We start from the raw sequence: 15,411 nt of genomic DNA, 5'->3' as shown, positions 1-15,411 counted from the left end.
AATCAAAACAAATCTTATCAAGAGTAAACCAAAGAAATGCACTCTCAGTAGTTATTTTAAGATGTCATAAATAACCGATCAAACACTAGGAGCTGCCAACATTATTAACTTGGGCCCTTGGTCAGCACTGGGGAAAGTGCAGAGGCAATTGCAAGAAATTGAAAACTAGTACTTTGATTCAGAGTCAGTTTCTGAGAACAACTGGAGTCTTGAACGAAGGACAATCTTGGACTATGTATTTGAACAAATGACACCCCCATGAGCAACAATTTTGTAAATCACTCTTAGACAAAATTGCAATGTGATGTATGGAAATCACCCCTAGTTCTATCTCACCCTTGGATTGTGGAACCAGGGGAGGCATGGAAAGTCAACTGCCCTCTTCACTGGCTTGTCAAATCTCTGTATTTATTCATCCAGGCTTTCTGCTATTTGGAACTGTGAGAGGCAATAGGAACACAGGATTGTCTTTAGTTCTTAGGTTGGGCAGACACTTCTGACAAAGAAAAAAAAATCATCCTGTTTACTTGAAGCAGTGCCTATTAGCACCTCTTTTTCCTCTTAGGGCTTCTCTCACTAAAAGCATTGCTCTCCTTACCTATGATCTGTGGAAACTGAGGAGGCAATGGAGCAGTCACCGGTACCTCTTCAAATGCTCACCTATTTTACTCATGGGAATGAGGGGAGCTATAAAGTATAAACACTTCTTGTTGACTTTCCCTGAGAATTAATACCATCCTATGGTTAGCGAGGTTAGGTTGCAAGGTCATCGTGAGTGAAGTACTTCCTTGTGCTAATGACCAGAATGCATCATAACATGAACAGAGCATGGAATTCGACATCAGACACATTTTAGGTTTTTTTTTTTTTTTTAATCTGCTCTACTTCCTGTTTCCAATGCATCTATTTAATGCCATTGTGGTCTTTGTGAAAATACTTATCTAAAACTTGAGTTTCTGAATCTGTGAAGTGGTAATAACAATGACTATACTGTTAATGTGTTAAAAATGAGGTCCTTTGAAAATAGAATACTGTCACCCCCTGCCACAATTCATCCTTCACAGTCCAACCAGGGATCACCTTCAAGTCTACCAAGTGATCCTATACTGCTCTCATGATTAAAGGCTAACTATTGCATGATTTGTTACTTCTCCAGCTTTACTCACACAATTCTCCAAAATGCTTTTTCAAGTGCTTTCAGGTCTAATACCATGCCAGTTCCTGCCCCAATCCTCCTATCTTATTTATTTATTTATTTATTACATACATGACAATAGTGGAATGCATTACACTCATTATTACTTATTTACAGCACAAGTTTTCATAACTCTGTATATAAAGTATGTTCCTATCTTGTTCACTACATTTGTCTCCATCCTTCTGACTTCACCAGTTTTTCTCAGAGCTCTCTTTTGACTATGGTAAGTCTGGTTAGGTGCTCCCTTCAAAGGTATTCTTCCCAATTCACAGCACTAACTGTTCTCATCACAAATGCCTATGATTTGACTGTCATCACCTAATTACCTAGACTACAAGTTCCACAGAGTCAGACATAATAGTGATCAGTGTTATCTATTATAAATTCCAGTTTTTCCAGCTGGAACCATGGAGGGTGCCAAAGAGAAGAAAAAGAAGGTTCCTGCTGTGCCAAATACCCTTAAGAAAAAGTGAAGGAATTACACAGAGCTGAAGGTAAAGTGCTTGGGGAAGAAGAATGCCCACAAGATGCTTCGAAAGGCAAAGAGGGGGCTTATCTATGAAAAAGCCAAGCATTACCACAAGGAATACAGGCAAATGTACAGAATGGAGGTTTGAATGACCAAGATGGCAAGAAAAACTGGCAACTTCTATGTACCCACAGAACTCAAATTGGCATTTGTCCTCAAGGTCAGAGGTATCAATGGTGTGAGCCCAAAGGTTTGTAAGATGTTACAACTTCTTTGCCTTCGCCAGATCTTCAATGACACCTTCACTAAACTCAACAAGGCTTCAATAAATATGCTGAGGATCGTGGAGCCATATATTGCATGGGGGTACCCAAACCTGAAATCAGTGAATGGACTAATCTATAAGTATGGATATGGCAGAATCAATAAGAAGCAAATTGCATTGATAGATAACACTTTGATTATTCGATTTCATGGTAAATATGGAACCACCTGCATGGAAGATCTGATTCATGAGATCTACACTGTTAGAAAATGCTTCAAAGAAGCAAATAACACTGTGGCCCTTTAAATTATCTTCTCCAAGAAGTGGAATGAAGAAGAAGACCAACCGTTTTGTTGAAGGTAGAGATGCTGGTAACAGGGAAGACCAGATTGACAGGAGTATTAGAAAGATGAACTAAGGTATCTACCATGGTATTTTTGTAAACTTGTCAGTTAATAAAACAGTACCTGCTCTCAATGTAAACAACAACAACAACAACAAACAAATAAACAACAACAACAAAAAAAAACCCCCACAATTCCAGTTGTCCTTCCAAATACTCAGGAAGATTGGACTTCTTCCAACTTGGAACATAGTTATCATTACATCTCTTGCTCTGAGCCATAAGTTACAGACAGACAAGATATGGTCATTTTGGATAAAAATTTCAACATCGGATGCCCTCGCTCAATTCTTTTTGAACCATTGGAATGGTCATGGCAATGTAGTTTGAGATGGTGCCTTCATCAGTTCAGGTCCCTGAGTGAATAAAGTAAACATAACCTACCTTCTGCCCTACACTGAACTCTGTGAGAAATAAGTTTAGGTGAGTGATAGATAAACCCGGAGAGATTTGGTGTTGCATAATGTTGTCTGACCTGGTTACTATAGCTATCATCTTTTCTATTCTTCATCATCACATTCTTGAGTCCTAGTAAGCCATCTGAAATAAGTAAACATTCAATAAATATTTAAGGACTGAATGGAATAGTGTTTAATGTATGTCAGCTGCTGACTTCTTCCTCTCCCACTTCCCTGCCTTCTCTGCTTCTTTTTATGTGATCCTCCTTCCACAAACTCCTCTCCTAGATTCTGTGAACATCTCCAATGAAGTTTTCCAAATGAATCATCCACTGGACCCTGACTGTCCACTAAGTGTCCCATTCTTTATTCCATTCCTAACAGGCACCATGTCTCAACTCAGGCAATAACTGGTTCTATAGTACCCCAGAGGACAAAACTAGGGACAATGAGGGGAAGTTATGGGGAAACTAGGTGCATTTCCTCTACATGACAGCTATATGAGAAGTGTCTAACAATAAAGCTGAAAGCTACAGAAGAGGCTTAATGAGCAGTAGTTATGGGGGGCCTTATAGTGTTGGAGGGAACGGAGACTCTGTTACCAAGAAGACATATGCCAACTCACACTCATTACAACAATTTTTCTCTCACTGCTTATCTCCTAAGCTCTTGTTCATTCCACTCTTTTCTTTTGATTATTTGTTTTGTTTTGTTTCACTTTTGGTCCTGGAGATCAAACCCAAGGTCTCACATGTGCTAGTCAAGTACTCTACCACGAGCCATGTATGTCCGTCTTTTTAAAACAAATTAGAGACATGGTCTCATGAAATTGCTAAGGCTGGCCTCACACTTGTGATCCTCCTGGTTCAGACTCTCAAACAGCGGGGATTTCAGATGTGTACCACTACACCTAGCGTAGAACTCTTCCTTAAGGGTTGTATTTAAAGTCTGGCTTTTCCATAGGGTCCATAAAAATCACTTTGGTTCCTATTTAATCTCCATTTTAAACTTCTGAAACTCCAGGATCACTGCTTTTATGTTTTGTCATCTACTCATGCAGATGTTGCTCACTGTCTCACTCATAGATTTGTTTCCTTCAGCACCATGTTCCTGACAAACAGGGCAACATCATATGCTTCCATAGTGTCTTCTGGATGGTAGGGGTCTTAGGCCAAGCTGCCCATCTTAGCAGCTTGACTTACAAGTAAGTTCTATATTTTCAGAGGTGGTTCATAGGGACACATAGCTGAAAAAAAAACAAAAACAAAAACCCCAAAACAGACTGGGAGGCATTGTAGTGAGAACAAGGACTAGACTTGTAGACAGTCTGGAAAGCTAAAATCTAGCAGAAAATTGAGGTTAAGACTAAGACTGTAAGCTGAAATGCAGCCTGTCTTGGGTTTTGTCACAATCTGTATGGTAGTTGTCAAGTTTGTTAAGCTCTCTAAGTAACAGTTTCTTCATAATAAAATCAGGAAACTAATCAGAATACTTTAAAAGGTCATTTACACATTAAATGGTGTGCCATGATCAAGTGGTTTCATCCTAGGGATGCAAGGTTCGTTCAAAATACATAGATAAATAAATGTAATTCACCACATAAATAGATATAAAGATAAGAATCACATGATTATCTCAATAGACAGAAAAAGCAATTGCCAAAGTACAATACCCATTCATGTTTTAAACACCAGTAAAAAGTAGAGGTAGAAGAAACTGACCTCAACATTGTAAATGGTATATATGATAAGCCCAAGGCCAACATTATTTGGAATGGAAATAAATGGAAAGCGTTTCCTTTAAAAACAGGAACAAGACGAGAATGCCCACTTTCACCACTCCTGTTCAACATAGTCCTTGACACTCTAGCCAGAGCAATTAGGCAGGAGAAGGAAATTAAAGAGAAACAAATGGAAAAACCAGAGCTCAAAATTTTATCTCTGTTTGCTGATGGCATCTATATTTAGAAGACTCCCCCCAAAAAAATCCCACCAGAAGACTTCTAGAACTCATAAATGAATTCAGCAAATGTTATTGATTGGATGTGAATTGTCCCCCAAAAGCTCACAGTGTGAATAATGCAACAAGGTTTAGAGGAGAAATGATCCGGGCACCAAACCTTAATCCAATCAGTGAATCGATCCCCTGATGGGATTAACTGGGTAGTGACTGAAGGCGGTGGTAGGATGTGGCTGGAGGAGGTAGGTCATTGGGGTTTGGCTGGGGTGTATATATTTTCTATCTAGCAAGTGGAGTCTTTCTCTCTGCTTTCTGATCATGTCCTGAGCTGCTTCATTCTGCCATCTTCTCCTGCATGATGTTCTGCCTCACCTTGAGCCCCTGAGAATGGAGCTGGTTGTCTATGAACTGAGACCTCTGAAACCGCGAGCCCCCAAATAAACTTTTTCTCCTTAAAATTGTTCTTGTCAGGTCTTTTAGTCACAGCAGCAAAAAAAAAAAAAAAAAAAAAAAAAAAAAAAAAATCTGACTAAGATAGCAAAGTAGCAGGACTCAAAATTAACACCCATAAATCAATCGTGTTCCTATACTCCAATGATGAATCTGCTGAAAAATGAATGAGGAAAACTACCCCATTTACAATAGGCTTAAAAAATATACTTGGGAATCCATCTAACAAAAGAGGTGAAGGATCTCTACAATAAAATCTATAGAACACTAAAGAAAGAAATTGCAGAAGATCTTAGAAGATGAAAAGACCTCCCATATTCTAGGATAGGTAAAATTAATATTGTCAAAATGTCCATACTACAAAAAGCACTCTACAGTTTAATGAAATTCCCATCAGAATCCAAGGATGTTTTTCACAGAAATAGAAAATCAGTCATGAAATTCATTTGAAAAAAAACAAGAGGCCCAGAATAGACAAAGCAATCTTTAGTGAGAAAAGTGAAGCAATGGGACATCACAATGCTGGACTTCAAATTATTTTACAGAGCTACAGTAACAAACAAACAAACAAACAAAAACATCATAGTATTGGTACCCCAAACAGGCAAAAAGACCAATGGACTAGATTAGAAGAAACAGAGACAAACCCACATAAATACAGTTATCTCCTACTAAAGGTACCAAAAACATATGTTGGAGAAAAGATAGTCTTTTTTAAAAAATGGTGCTGGGAAAACTGGAAAGCCACAGTTTTAGTAGAATAAAATTTAACCCTAACCTCTTCCCTTGAACAAAACTCAACTCAAAGACCTTGAAATGAGACTAGAAACCCTGAACCTACTAGAAGAAAATGTAGGCCTAATACTCTAACAGACTCCTAAAACACAAAAAGTAAAATTAAAAAAAAAAACAATAAATGAGATAACATCAAATTAAAAAAGGCTTCTTCAAAATAACATAAAGAAACAATCAAGAGCATGAAAAGAGAGCTTACAGAATGGGAGAAAATCTTTACCACATGTTCAGATAGAGCATTAATCTCCAGAATATATAAAGAACTAAAAAATATTAACACCTAAAAACAAAAAAACAAAAAACAACAAAAAAAACAATTAATGAAGTCAATAAATGGGCAAAGGAAGTAAAAGCGAAAAAATGTCCAGCATCTCCAGCAATTAGAGAAATGCAAATTAAAACTACAGAGATTTCATCTCACTCCAGCCAGAATGGTGTTTATCAAGAATACAAGTAACAACAAATGTTGGAAAGATATGAGAAAAAGGCTGTACTCATACATTGTTGGTGGGACAGCAAATTGTTACAACCACTCTGGAAAGCAGTGTGGAGAGTCCTCAGAAAACTAGAAGTGGAACTATCATTTGATCCTGCTATCCCACTCCTTATATGTACCTAAAGTACTTAAAATCAGCATAATACAGTAATGCAGCCACATAAATCTTTATAGCAGCAAGATTCACAATAGTCAAGATATGGAGCTAATCTAGGTGCCCTTCAACAGATGAATGGATTAAAAATATGCTATATATACACAATGAAGTATTACTCAGCCATAAAGAAGAATGACTTGTGGCCTTTGCCAGTAAATGAATGAAACTGGAGACTATAATCCAGTCCTAAAAGTTCAAAGATCTTTTTTTTTGATATGTAGAAGCTAATCCAAAATATGGATGGGGAGATTAAAAAAATAATAATAAAAGAAGAACAGAAGAAAGATCAGTGAAGTAGACAAAGGGAATGCAGGGAAGGAAGGAGAGTTGTAATAGGGAAAGACAGTTTAATTAATCAAATCTAACTTTCCTATGTACACATATGAATATACCATAGTGAATCTCACCATCATGTACGTCTGCAAGACAGTAATTAAAGTGTATGTGTATATGTGTGTGTGTGTGTGTGTGTGTGTGTGTGTGTGTGTGTATGTGTATGTAAATAGCAGAAAGATCAGCAGAGTAGAAGGAAGAAAAAAGGGGGTGGAAGAAAGGGAGGGAAAGGGGAAGTACTGGGACGGAATTAGAATAAGTTATATTCAATACTTTTATAATTATGTCAAAATGAATTTTATTATCATGTATAACTTAAAAGAACTACTAAAAATAAATAAAATATTTTAAAAGGTCATTTTAAAGATTAAATATGATAATATATGCAAATGCCTAGCACACTTTAGGAAATATTCAATAAATCTTAGTTATTTTATTTTACATTGGCGATATCAGTTAAGAATGGATATTACTTTGGATATGTTTTATCAATAATAATATTAATAGTAAGAAAAGGAGAAAAGCTTGACCACAATCTGAGATAACACTCCTGCAAGGTTCCAAACTAGAACAATTCTGGCTTCTGTACCCAATTGCCATAGTGACAAGCATGATGAAACATTTTCGAGTAAGACCCAAGGAAGGCAGGAGCTGTAGTCACTTTTTCTCTTTATTGAAAGTGCAGATTTCCAGGCCACATCAAATCTATTGAATCAGAACTTCCAGGCCTTTGGTATAGAATATACTGTCAATAATATACTGTAATTTGTCTGCACTCCGGTAGTCATCTTTTCATTGCTGTGACCAAATATATGAGAAAAAAATCAGCTTAAACAGGAAAGGTTTCTTTGATGGTTTCAGAGGTTTCAGTTCATGGTCAGCTGGGAGCTGGGTCCATTGTTTCTGTATCTATGGTGAGGCAACACATCATGGAAGAACCCTTTCAGGGCACACCCCAAGTGATCTATTTTCTCTAACTATGCCCCACCTCCTACAGGTTCCAACACCTCCCAAAAGTTCATTGATTTCTGAAGTCATCAATCCATGAATCCATTGTCAGAGCTTCACGGTCCAATCATTTCCCCAAACCCCTTTTCTTTTAACATTAGAGATCGAACCTTCAACACAGGAGCCTTAGGGGACATCCCAGATCCAAACTAGAAGACACACTAATGTTTGGCAAAGAATGATAAAGGAGGTATTCAAAAGAAGATTTGATAATTAATTCAAACCAAACCAGATTTCTCTGCTTTCAAATTTCAACTCAGTCATTGGCAAGAGCAGAATGGAAAGTTGCGCCAGCTCTCTAAGATTATTTTAATCAATTATGTAATACTTCCCTGGTAGAGGAGCAGTTTCCTCCAGACACCTCTGCTGTGTGCCATGCATGCAAGCACTGCGTGTGTTAGACTGTAACATCTGCAGATCTGATACAACATTTAATTATTTAAGGGCACGCTCTGCTGTCTCATTCCTATGGCAAATGGCCATTCCAAAGCCACATGCACATGGCCTGCACAATCAGAACACCTGCACTGGGGAGCCAGGCCTGGGCTCTATGGAACAGGTCCAAAGGAGAGACCAGTTTCCAACACTACAAATCCTGGTTCCTTCAACACAGGAACCAGTCAGTCAAAACAAATCCTGAAATCCTTCGTCACTATATATTACATAATATTCCTTCTTGAGGCTGTTTCCACCTTTATTATATTAGGCTATTTTTTAAAGGAGATATATCTTGCAGTGAATCTTAATAGGATATACTTTGTGCTGTTTCCATATTGATCTTATGAAAAGAATAGCTCATTAGACGGTTAGTAATGACTTGTCTATGGGAAGAATAAGAAAAAAAATAAACAAAGCACTCATAATGGAGAAAAGGTTACTGCTTATGAAGTCTATCTGGACAGGATGAAAATTAGGAGGAAAAAAATCTAAGCAAGGCCTACTTTCTGGAAAATATGTTCTCACAAACATTGCCAACTTTGCAGTGTTCCCAGCTTAATTACTGGATTTGCATTCCAGAGTACGTTTACTATTGTGCTACATTTGAGAATCATATAGAGTAAAATCTCAAGCAGAATATTTAATTCCGCACTGCATTTCAGAGAGAGGGAGTAGGAATCAAATCATAAGACAAAGCACGCATAAAGAATTTTGTTTTTTAGGACAATGAACTAGTTACGCATTAGTTTTGCTGCTCATTCATGCCTCTTCAAGTATTAGAATCAATGCTTGGAAGCAATCAATAAACATTTAGTGAGTGCCCACTGTGTGCTACTCAGTATGCCAAACACCTAGCATACTGGATAGATAAAATACCATCTCTTCCTCAAGCATTTCAGTCTGGTAGGGGAAACAGCCAGCAAACAATCAAGCTGGGATGTGGGAAGCATAGGAATAGAGAGCATGTGCTGAGTGCTGATGGGACGAAGGGAGGAGAGATTAACTCTTGGCTTCTGTGGGAATATCTTCAGTGTCTTGTTTCTTAGGTAAGAAACAGAGCTCCTACATTTGGGGATTTTTTTTTCCTAACAATTTTGTGCACTGCTTACTTGTTGAAAAAGCCCATTTGTAACCTTGGGTCAAGGAAAACCTTTTGTCCCAAATGGAGAGCTTTTATCTTAGCTTGTGCAGCCTTGGGCACAAGATATTTGAGTAATGGGGAAGATGCTTCCAGGGAGTATTTACTTGAAATATAGTTCTTTCCCATTTTAAAAACCAGAGGTGCTTATAAAAGCAATCTCACCATAGCAGGCAAAGTGAGTCCCCATAAATATCTCACAGGGCAATAGCCCTTCCTTGCAGTTTTTAAGTTTATGAATTTCTGCAATAGCTAATAGGAACTTTGTTTGTAAGTCCTGTAGCAGCCAAGGAAAATCCCACAGCCTAGTTGGCTGCATTTTTTTGAATAATTCCAGTTTAAGAGATTGGTAGTGCTATCCAAAAGTAAATCAGACCTGATATTAAAACTCACCAGCCATAATTGGACTACAGGAAAAGGGAGAGCACAAAGCAGAAGGAAAAAAATGAAAGGTGGTCTCGGTGGAAACCTGAACAACAACACTGACTTCCCAGTGCCCGGTTAGACTCTACAGTAATGGAGAGATTGATAGTTAATATCACACAACCATAGGCTAATTTTAATAAAATGCATATTTTTTCTCCAGGAAACAAACTTTTTCTTGAGTTCTTGTGTGTATAAATGCACACTTTATGGACAAGACAGGAACACCTACAGATTTAATATTCTTGATAATTAATTAGCAGGCCAGGGCTATGTCTGTGCTCCACCAGGCATCCCCAATAATAAGTTAAATGGTTTGAGTTCCATTCTTGATGAGGAGCTAGTCTTTTCGTTGTTTCCAGCAGAAAACCAAGTGAAGAAACTTTTGAGGGCTATTAAGGAGAAGGAACTGAGCTCAGGTATAAACCAACATGTCCTTTTGTTAGGACCCTTGGGCAGATCAGATATGTCACTCTACCGAGGATTCTGTGAGGTGTTAAGTAATGCAGAAAGCTCGATTTACATTTACAGATTTAAAAAAAAAAAAAACAAACAACTTTTTAAGTGGTTAACTCACCAGTTCAACATTTAAAATCTACCAAGCCTTATTTCCATTACAGACAGTAGGAAACAGAGCTTGGAGAGGTTAAGTGCCTTGCCGAGGGGCCACTATTAAACCTAATATGTGAAGGAGGCAGTGACTTCATTTGGATCCTCCAACATGCTGATCAGCAGTCTTGACTGTTCACGAGTGATGATTTGAGTTTGTTTTGTTGTTTAACTTGTGCTAAATTGCTTCTTCTTTTAAACCCCCAATCTCATTCACACGTCTTAGAAAAATCTTGATTTCTAAGTATTAGCCCATATGTACCAGAAAAGGACTCTACTGGGGCTTGATTTGTCCAATTTTGGCCTCCAGTGAAGATTCACGATTGCATCGTGAAGAGTTAGAAACCTCTGGAAGGTAAGCGCTGAGAATGGCTGACATACACCTCCCAGAGCCCTAGGAACAAAGAAAGTCAGATCACCCCACAGACAGGCCATAGATGTCAGGTTGGCCGCATTTTCAGAGATGTAAAGTCAGCAAGAGGCTGTTTTGCAGTTTCTTAATTTATTTTTTACAAAGTAATTATCATAATATTAATCTTTTAGCTTTAGGAATCTCTGAGACAGTTTTATTTGCCCTCCAGGAAGGGCCTCAGAAAACTCCCTTTTGTACATTGATGGGGAAATACATACAGAACATTGAAGTGGAAGAGAAGATCTGACCTTAGAAAAAGGAAAAAGTATAATAATCTGGGGATAGTGTTCTTTTTTCACAACGCCTCCCCTCCTGCCTTAGTGCCAGGGCCTGCACCCATCAAAGCGGTGCCTGCCTTCGGGATGGGTATTTATGGCCTCTGATAAATGCGGAAATACGATTCTAGACAAAAGAACAAGAGATGCTGGGGATCAAAGGAATTCAATCATTGGAAATGAATTATGAAATTTTGGGGGTGTTAGTTTGTGTGTTTATAATTCTGCTGTGTTCTCAGCACTCCATTGCATATTAATGATTAGGCCTTGTTATCTGGTGACTACTGAGGACAAAATAGGAGGAAGATTTAAGGTGCATACTTTAAGGTCACGAGGCTTACTATAAAAACAGTGAAGCAGATCATGCAGACATGAATGCGGAGCGATTCATCTACCATCTGCCCCTGGGGATTTAACACTTAGCTAAAGGTAGAACAGCTTGAATGCCTTGACATTAGCATATAGACTTTGTTTAATGTTTCTTTTCTCATACGCTCCTTCTATTAAACTGGTTTAATTTTTGGACAATCTTTCCTCTTTTTCTGTTTATTTATTTATTTATTTTATTTTTTTGATTTCTTATTCTAATTTGTTATATATGACAGCAAAATGCATTACAATCCACATACATACAGAACACAATTTTTCGTATCTCTGGTTGTATACATAGTATACTCATACCATTTGTGTCTTTATATCTGTACTTAGGGTATTGATATCCATCTTATTTCATGATTTTTTAAAAAATATCTTTAGTTGTAGGAGAACCCAATGCCTTTATTTTTATTTACTTATTTTTATGTGTTGCTGAGGATTGAACCCTGTGCCTCACCCATGCTAGGTGAGTACTCTACCACTGAGCTACAACTTCAGCCCTACACCATCATTTTTATACCCCTCGCCCCCTCCCTTCCATTTGTCTTATCCAGAGTTCCTCTAATCTTTCCATGCTCCCCCTCCCAACTCCACTATGAATCAGCCTCCTTATATCAGAGAAAACATTTGGCATTTGTTTTTTTGGATTGGCTAAATTCACTTAGCTTGATATTCTCCAACTCCACCCATTTACCTGCAAATGCCATGATTTTATTCTTTTTTATTGCTGAGTAATATTCCATTGTGGATATATACCACATTTTCTTTATCCATTCATCTACTGAAGGGCATCTAAGTTAGTTCCACACAGTTTAGCTATTGTAAACTGTGCTTCTATAAACATTGATGTGGCTGTTGCTGTGTCCCTGTAGTATGCTGTTTTAAGTCCTTTGAGTATACACCAAAGAGTGGGATAGCGGGGTCAAATGGTGGTTCCATTCCAAGTTTTCCAAGGAATCTCCATACTGCTTTCCAGATTGGCTGCACCAATTTGCAGTTCCATCAGAAATGTTCGAGTGTGCCTTTTCCCCCACATCCTCACCAATGCTTATTGTTGTTTGTATTCTTGATAGCTGCCATTCTGACTGGAGTGAGATGAAATCTTAGAGTAGTTTTGATTTGCATTTCTCTAATTGCTACAGATGTTGAACATTTTTTCATATATTTGTTGGTTGATTGTGTATCACATTGTGAGTAGTGTCTGTTCAGTTCCTTGGCCCATTTATTGATTGGGTTATTTGGTTTTTGGTGATTAGCTTTTTGAGTTTTTTTATATACCCTAAATAGAGATTAGTGCTCTATCTGATGTGCAAGTGGTTAAAATTTGCTCCCAAGCTGTAGGCTCTCTATTCACTTCTCTGATTGTTTCTTTTGCTGAGAAAAAGCTTTTTCGTTTAAATTCATCCCCTTTATTAATTCTTGATTTTAATTCTTGTGCTATAGGAATCTTATTAAGGAAGTAGGGGCCTAATCCAATATGGTAGAGATTTGGGCTTACTTTTTTTTTCTATTAGACACAGGGTCTCTGGTTTAAATCCTAGGTCCTTGATCTGCTCTGAGTTGATTTTTGTGCATGGTGAGAGATATGGGTTTAATTTCATTTTGTTGCATATGGATTTCCATTTTTCCCAGCATCATTTGTTAAAGAGGCTATCTTTTATCCAGTGTACATTTTTGATGCCTTTGTCTAATATAAGATAACTGTAATTATGTGGGTTAGTCTCTGTGTCCTCTTTTCTGTACCATTGGTCCATCAGTCTATTTTGGTGCCAATACCATGCTGTTTTTGTTACTCTTGCTTTGTAGTGTAGTTTAAGGTCTGGTGTTATGATGCCACCTGCTTCACTCTTCTTGCTAAGGATTGCTTTAGCTATTCTGGGTCTCTTATTTTTCCAGATGAATTTCATAACTGCTTTTTCTATTTCTATGATGAATGTCATTGGGATTTTGATAGGAATTGCATTAAATCTGTATAGTGCTTTTGGTAGTATGGTCATTTGGACAATATTAATTCTGCCTATCCAAGAACAAAGGAGATCTTTCCATCGTCTAAGGTCTTCTTTAATTTCTTTCTTTAGTATTCTGTAGTTTTCATTGTAGAGGTCTTTTACCTCTTTTGTTAAGTTGATTCCAAAATATTTTATTTTTTGAGGCTATTTTAAATTGAATAGTTTTCCTCATTTCCCTTTCAGAGGATCTGTCACTGATATACAGGAATGCCTTTGATTTATGGGAGTTGATTTTGTAACCTGCTTCTTTGCTGAATTCATTTACTAGTTCTAGAAGTTTTCTGGTGAAATTTTTTTGGGTCTGCTAGGTATAGGAATCTCATCATTGGCAAATAGTGCTGGTTTGAGTTCTTCTTTTCCTATCTATATCCCTTTAATTTCTTTTGTCTGTCGAATTGCTTTGGCCAGTGTTTCAAGAACTGTGTTAAATAGAAGTGGTGAAAGTGGACATCCCTGACTTGTTCCAGTTTTTAGAGGGAATGTATTCAGTTTTTTCCCACTTAGAATGATGTTGGCATAGGGCTTAGCATGGATAGCTTTTACAATGTTGAGATATGTTCCTGTTTTTCCTAGTTTTCTAGTGTTTTGAACATGAAGGGGTGCTGTATTTTGTGGAATGCTTTTTCTGCATCTATTGAGATGATCATATGGTTCTTATCTTGTCTATTGATGTGAAGAATTACATTTATAGATTTCTGAATGTTGAACCAACTTTGTATCCCTGGGATGAACCCCACTTGATCATGGTGCATTATCTTTTTGATATGTTTTTGTATTTGATTTGCCAGAATTTTATTGAGAATTTTTGCATCTATGTTCATTAGAGATATTGGTCTGAAGTTTTATTTCTTTGATTTGTTTTTGCCTGGTTTGGGAAGCAGGGTGATATTGGCCTCATAGAATGAGTTTGGGAGGTCTCTCTCTTTTTCTATTTTCTAAAATAAATTGAAGAGTATTGTTATTAGTTCTTCTTTATTAGGTCTTGTAGAACTTGGCTATGTATCCATCTGGTCCTGGGCATCTCTTTTTTGGTAGGTTTCTGTTGGTGCCTTCTTTTCATCACTTGAAATTGATCTGTTTAAATTATGTATATCATTCCGATTCAATTTGGGGAAATTGTATGACTCTAGAAATTTGTCAGTGCCTTTGATATTTTCTATTTTATTGGAGTACAAGTTTTCAAAATAATTTCTAATTATCTTCTGTATTTCTGTACCATCTATGGTGATATTTCCTTTTTCATCATTATGCTAGTAATTTGAGTTTTCTCTCTCCTTCTCTTCATTTGCATGGCTAAGTGTTTGCAGATTTTATTCATTTTTTCAAAGAACCAACTTTTTGTTTTGTCAATTTTTTCAATTGTTTCTTCTTTTTCAATTTCATTGATTTCAGATATGATTTAAATTATTTCCTGTCTTCTAATACTTTTGGGTTGAAAATTTGTTCTTCTTTTTCTAGAGCTTTGAAATATAAAGTCATTTGTTTGTTGACTTTTTATTCTTTTAAGGAATGAACTCCATGCAATGAACTTTTCTCTTATAACTGATTTCATAGTGTCCTAGAGATTTTGATATGTTTTATGTGTGTTCTCATTCACCACTAAAAATTTTTTAATACCTTCCTTATGTCTTCTGCAACCTATTGTTCACTCAGTTACATATTATTTACTCTCCAGGTGTTGAAGTAGCTTTTATTTCTTATTTTATCATTGATTTCTGATTTCATTTCATTATGATCTGATAGAATGCAGGGTAATATCTCTACTTTTTTATATTTGATAAGAATTGCTTTGTGACATAAT

General features: G+C 37.0%; 1 pseudogene; it reads left to right on the top strand.

Moving 5' to 3' along the window:
- The first annotated feature begins 1,605 nt into the window (after positions 1-1,605).
- Positions 1,606-2,350, top strand: LOC143391548 (large ribosomal subunit protein uL30 pseudogene; annotated as a pseudogene).
- The last annotated feature ends 13,061 nt before the right edge of the window (positions 2,351-15,411 follow it).

This window comes from Callospermophilus lateralis, chromosome 2, assembly GCF_048772815.1.
Source record: "Callospermophilus lateralis isolate mCalLat2 chromosome 2, mCalLat2.hap1, whole genome shotgun sequence".
Classification (NCBI taxonomy): Eukaryota; Metazoa; Chordata; class Mammalia; order Rodentia; family Sciuridae; genus Callospermophilus; species Callospermophilus lateralis.
The sequence above is the reverse complement of the archived record's forward strand: the minus strand, read 5'-3'. Positions and strand labels throughout refer to the sequence as shown.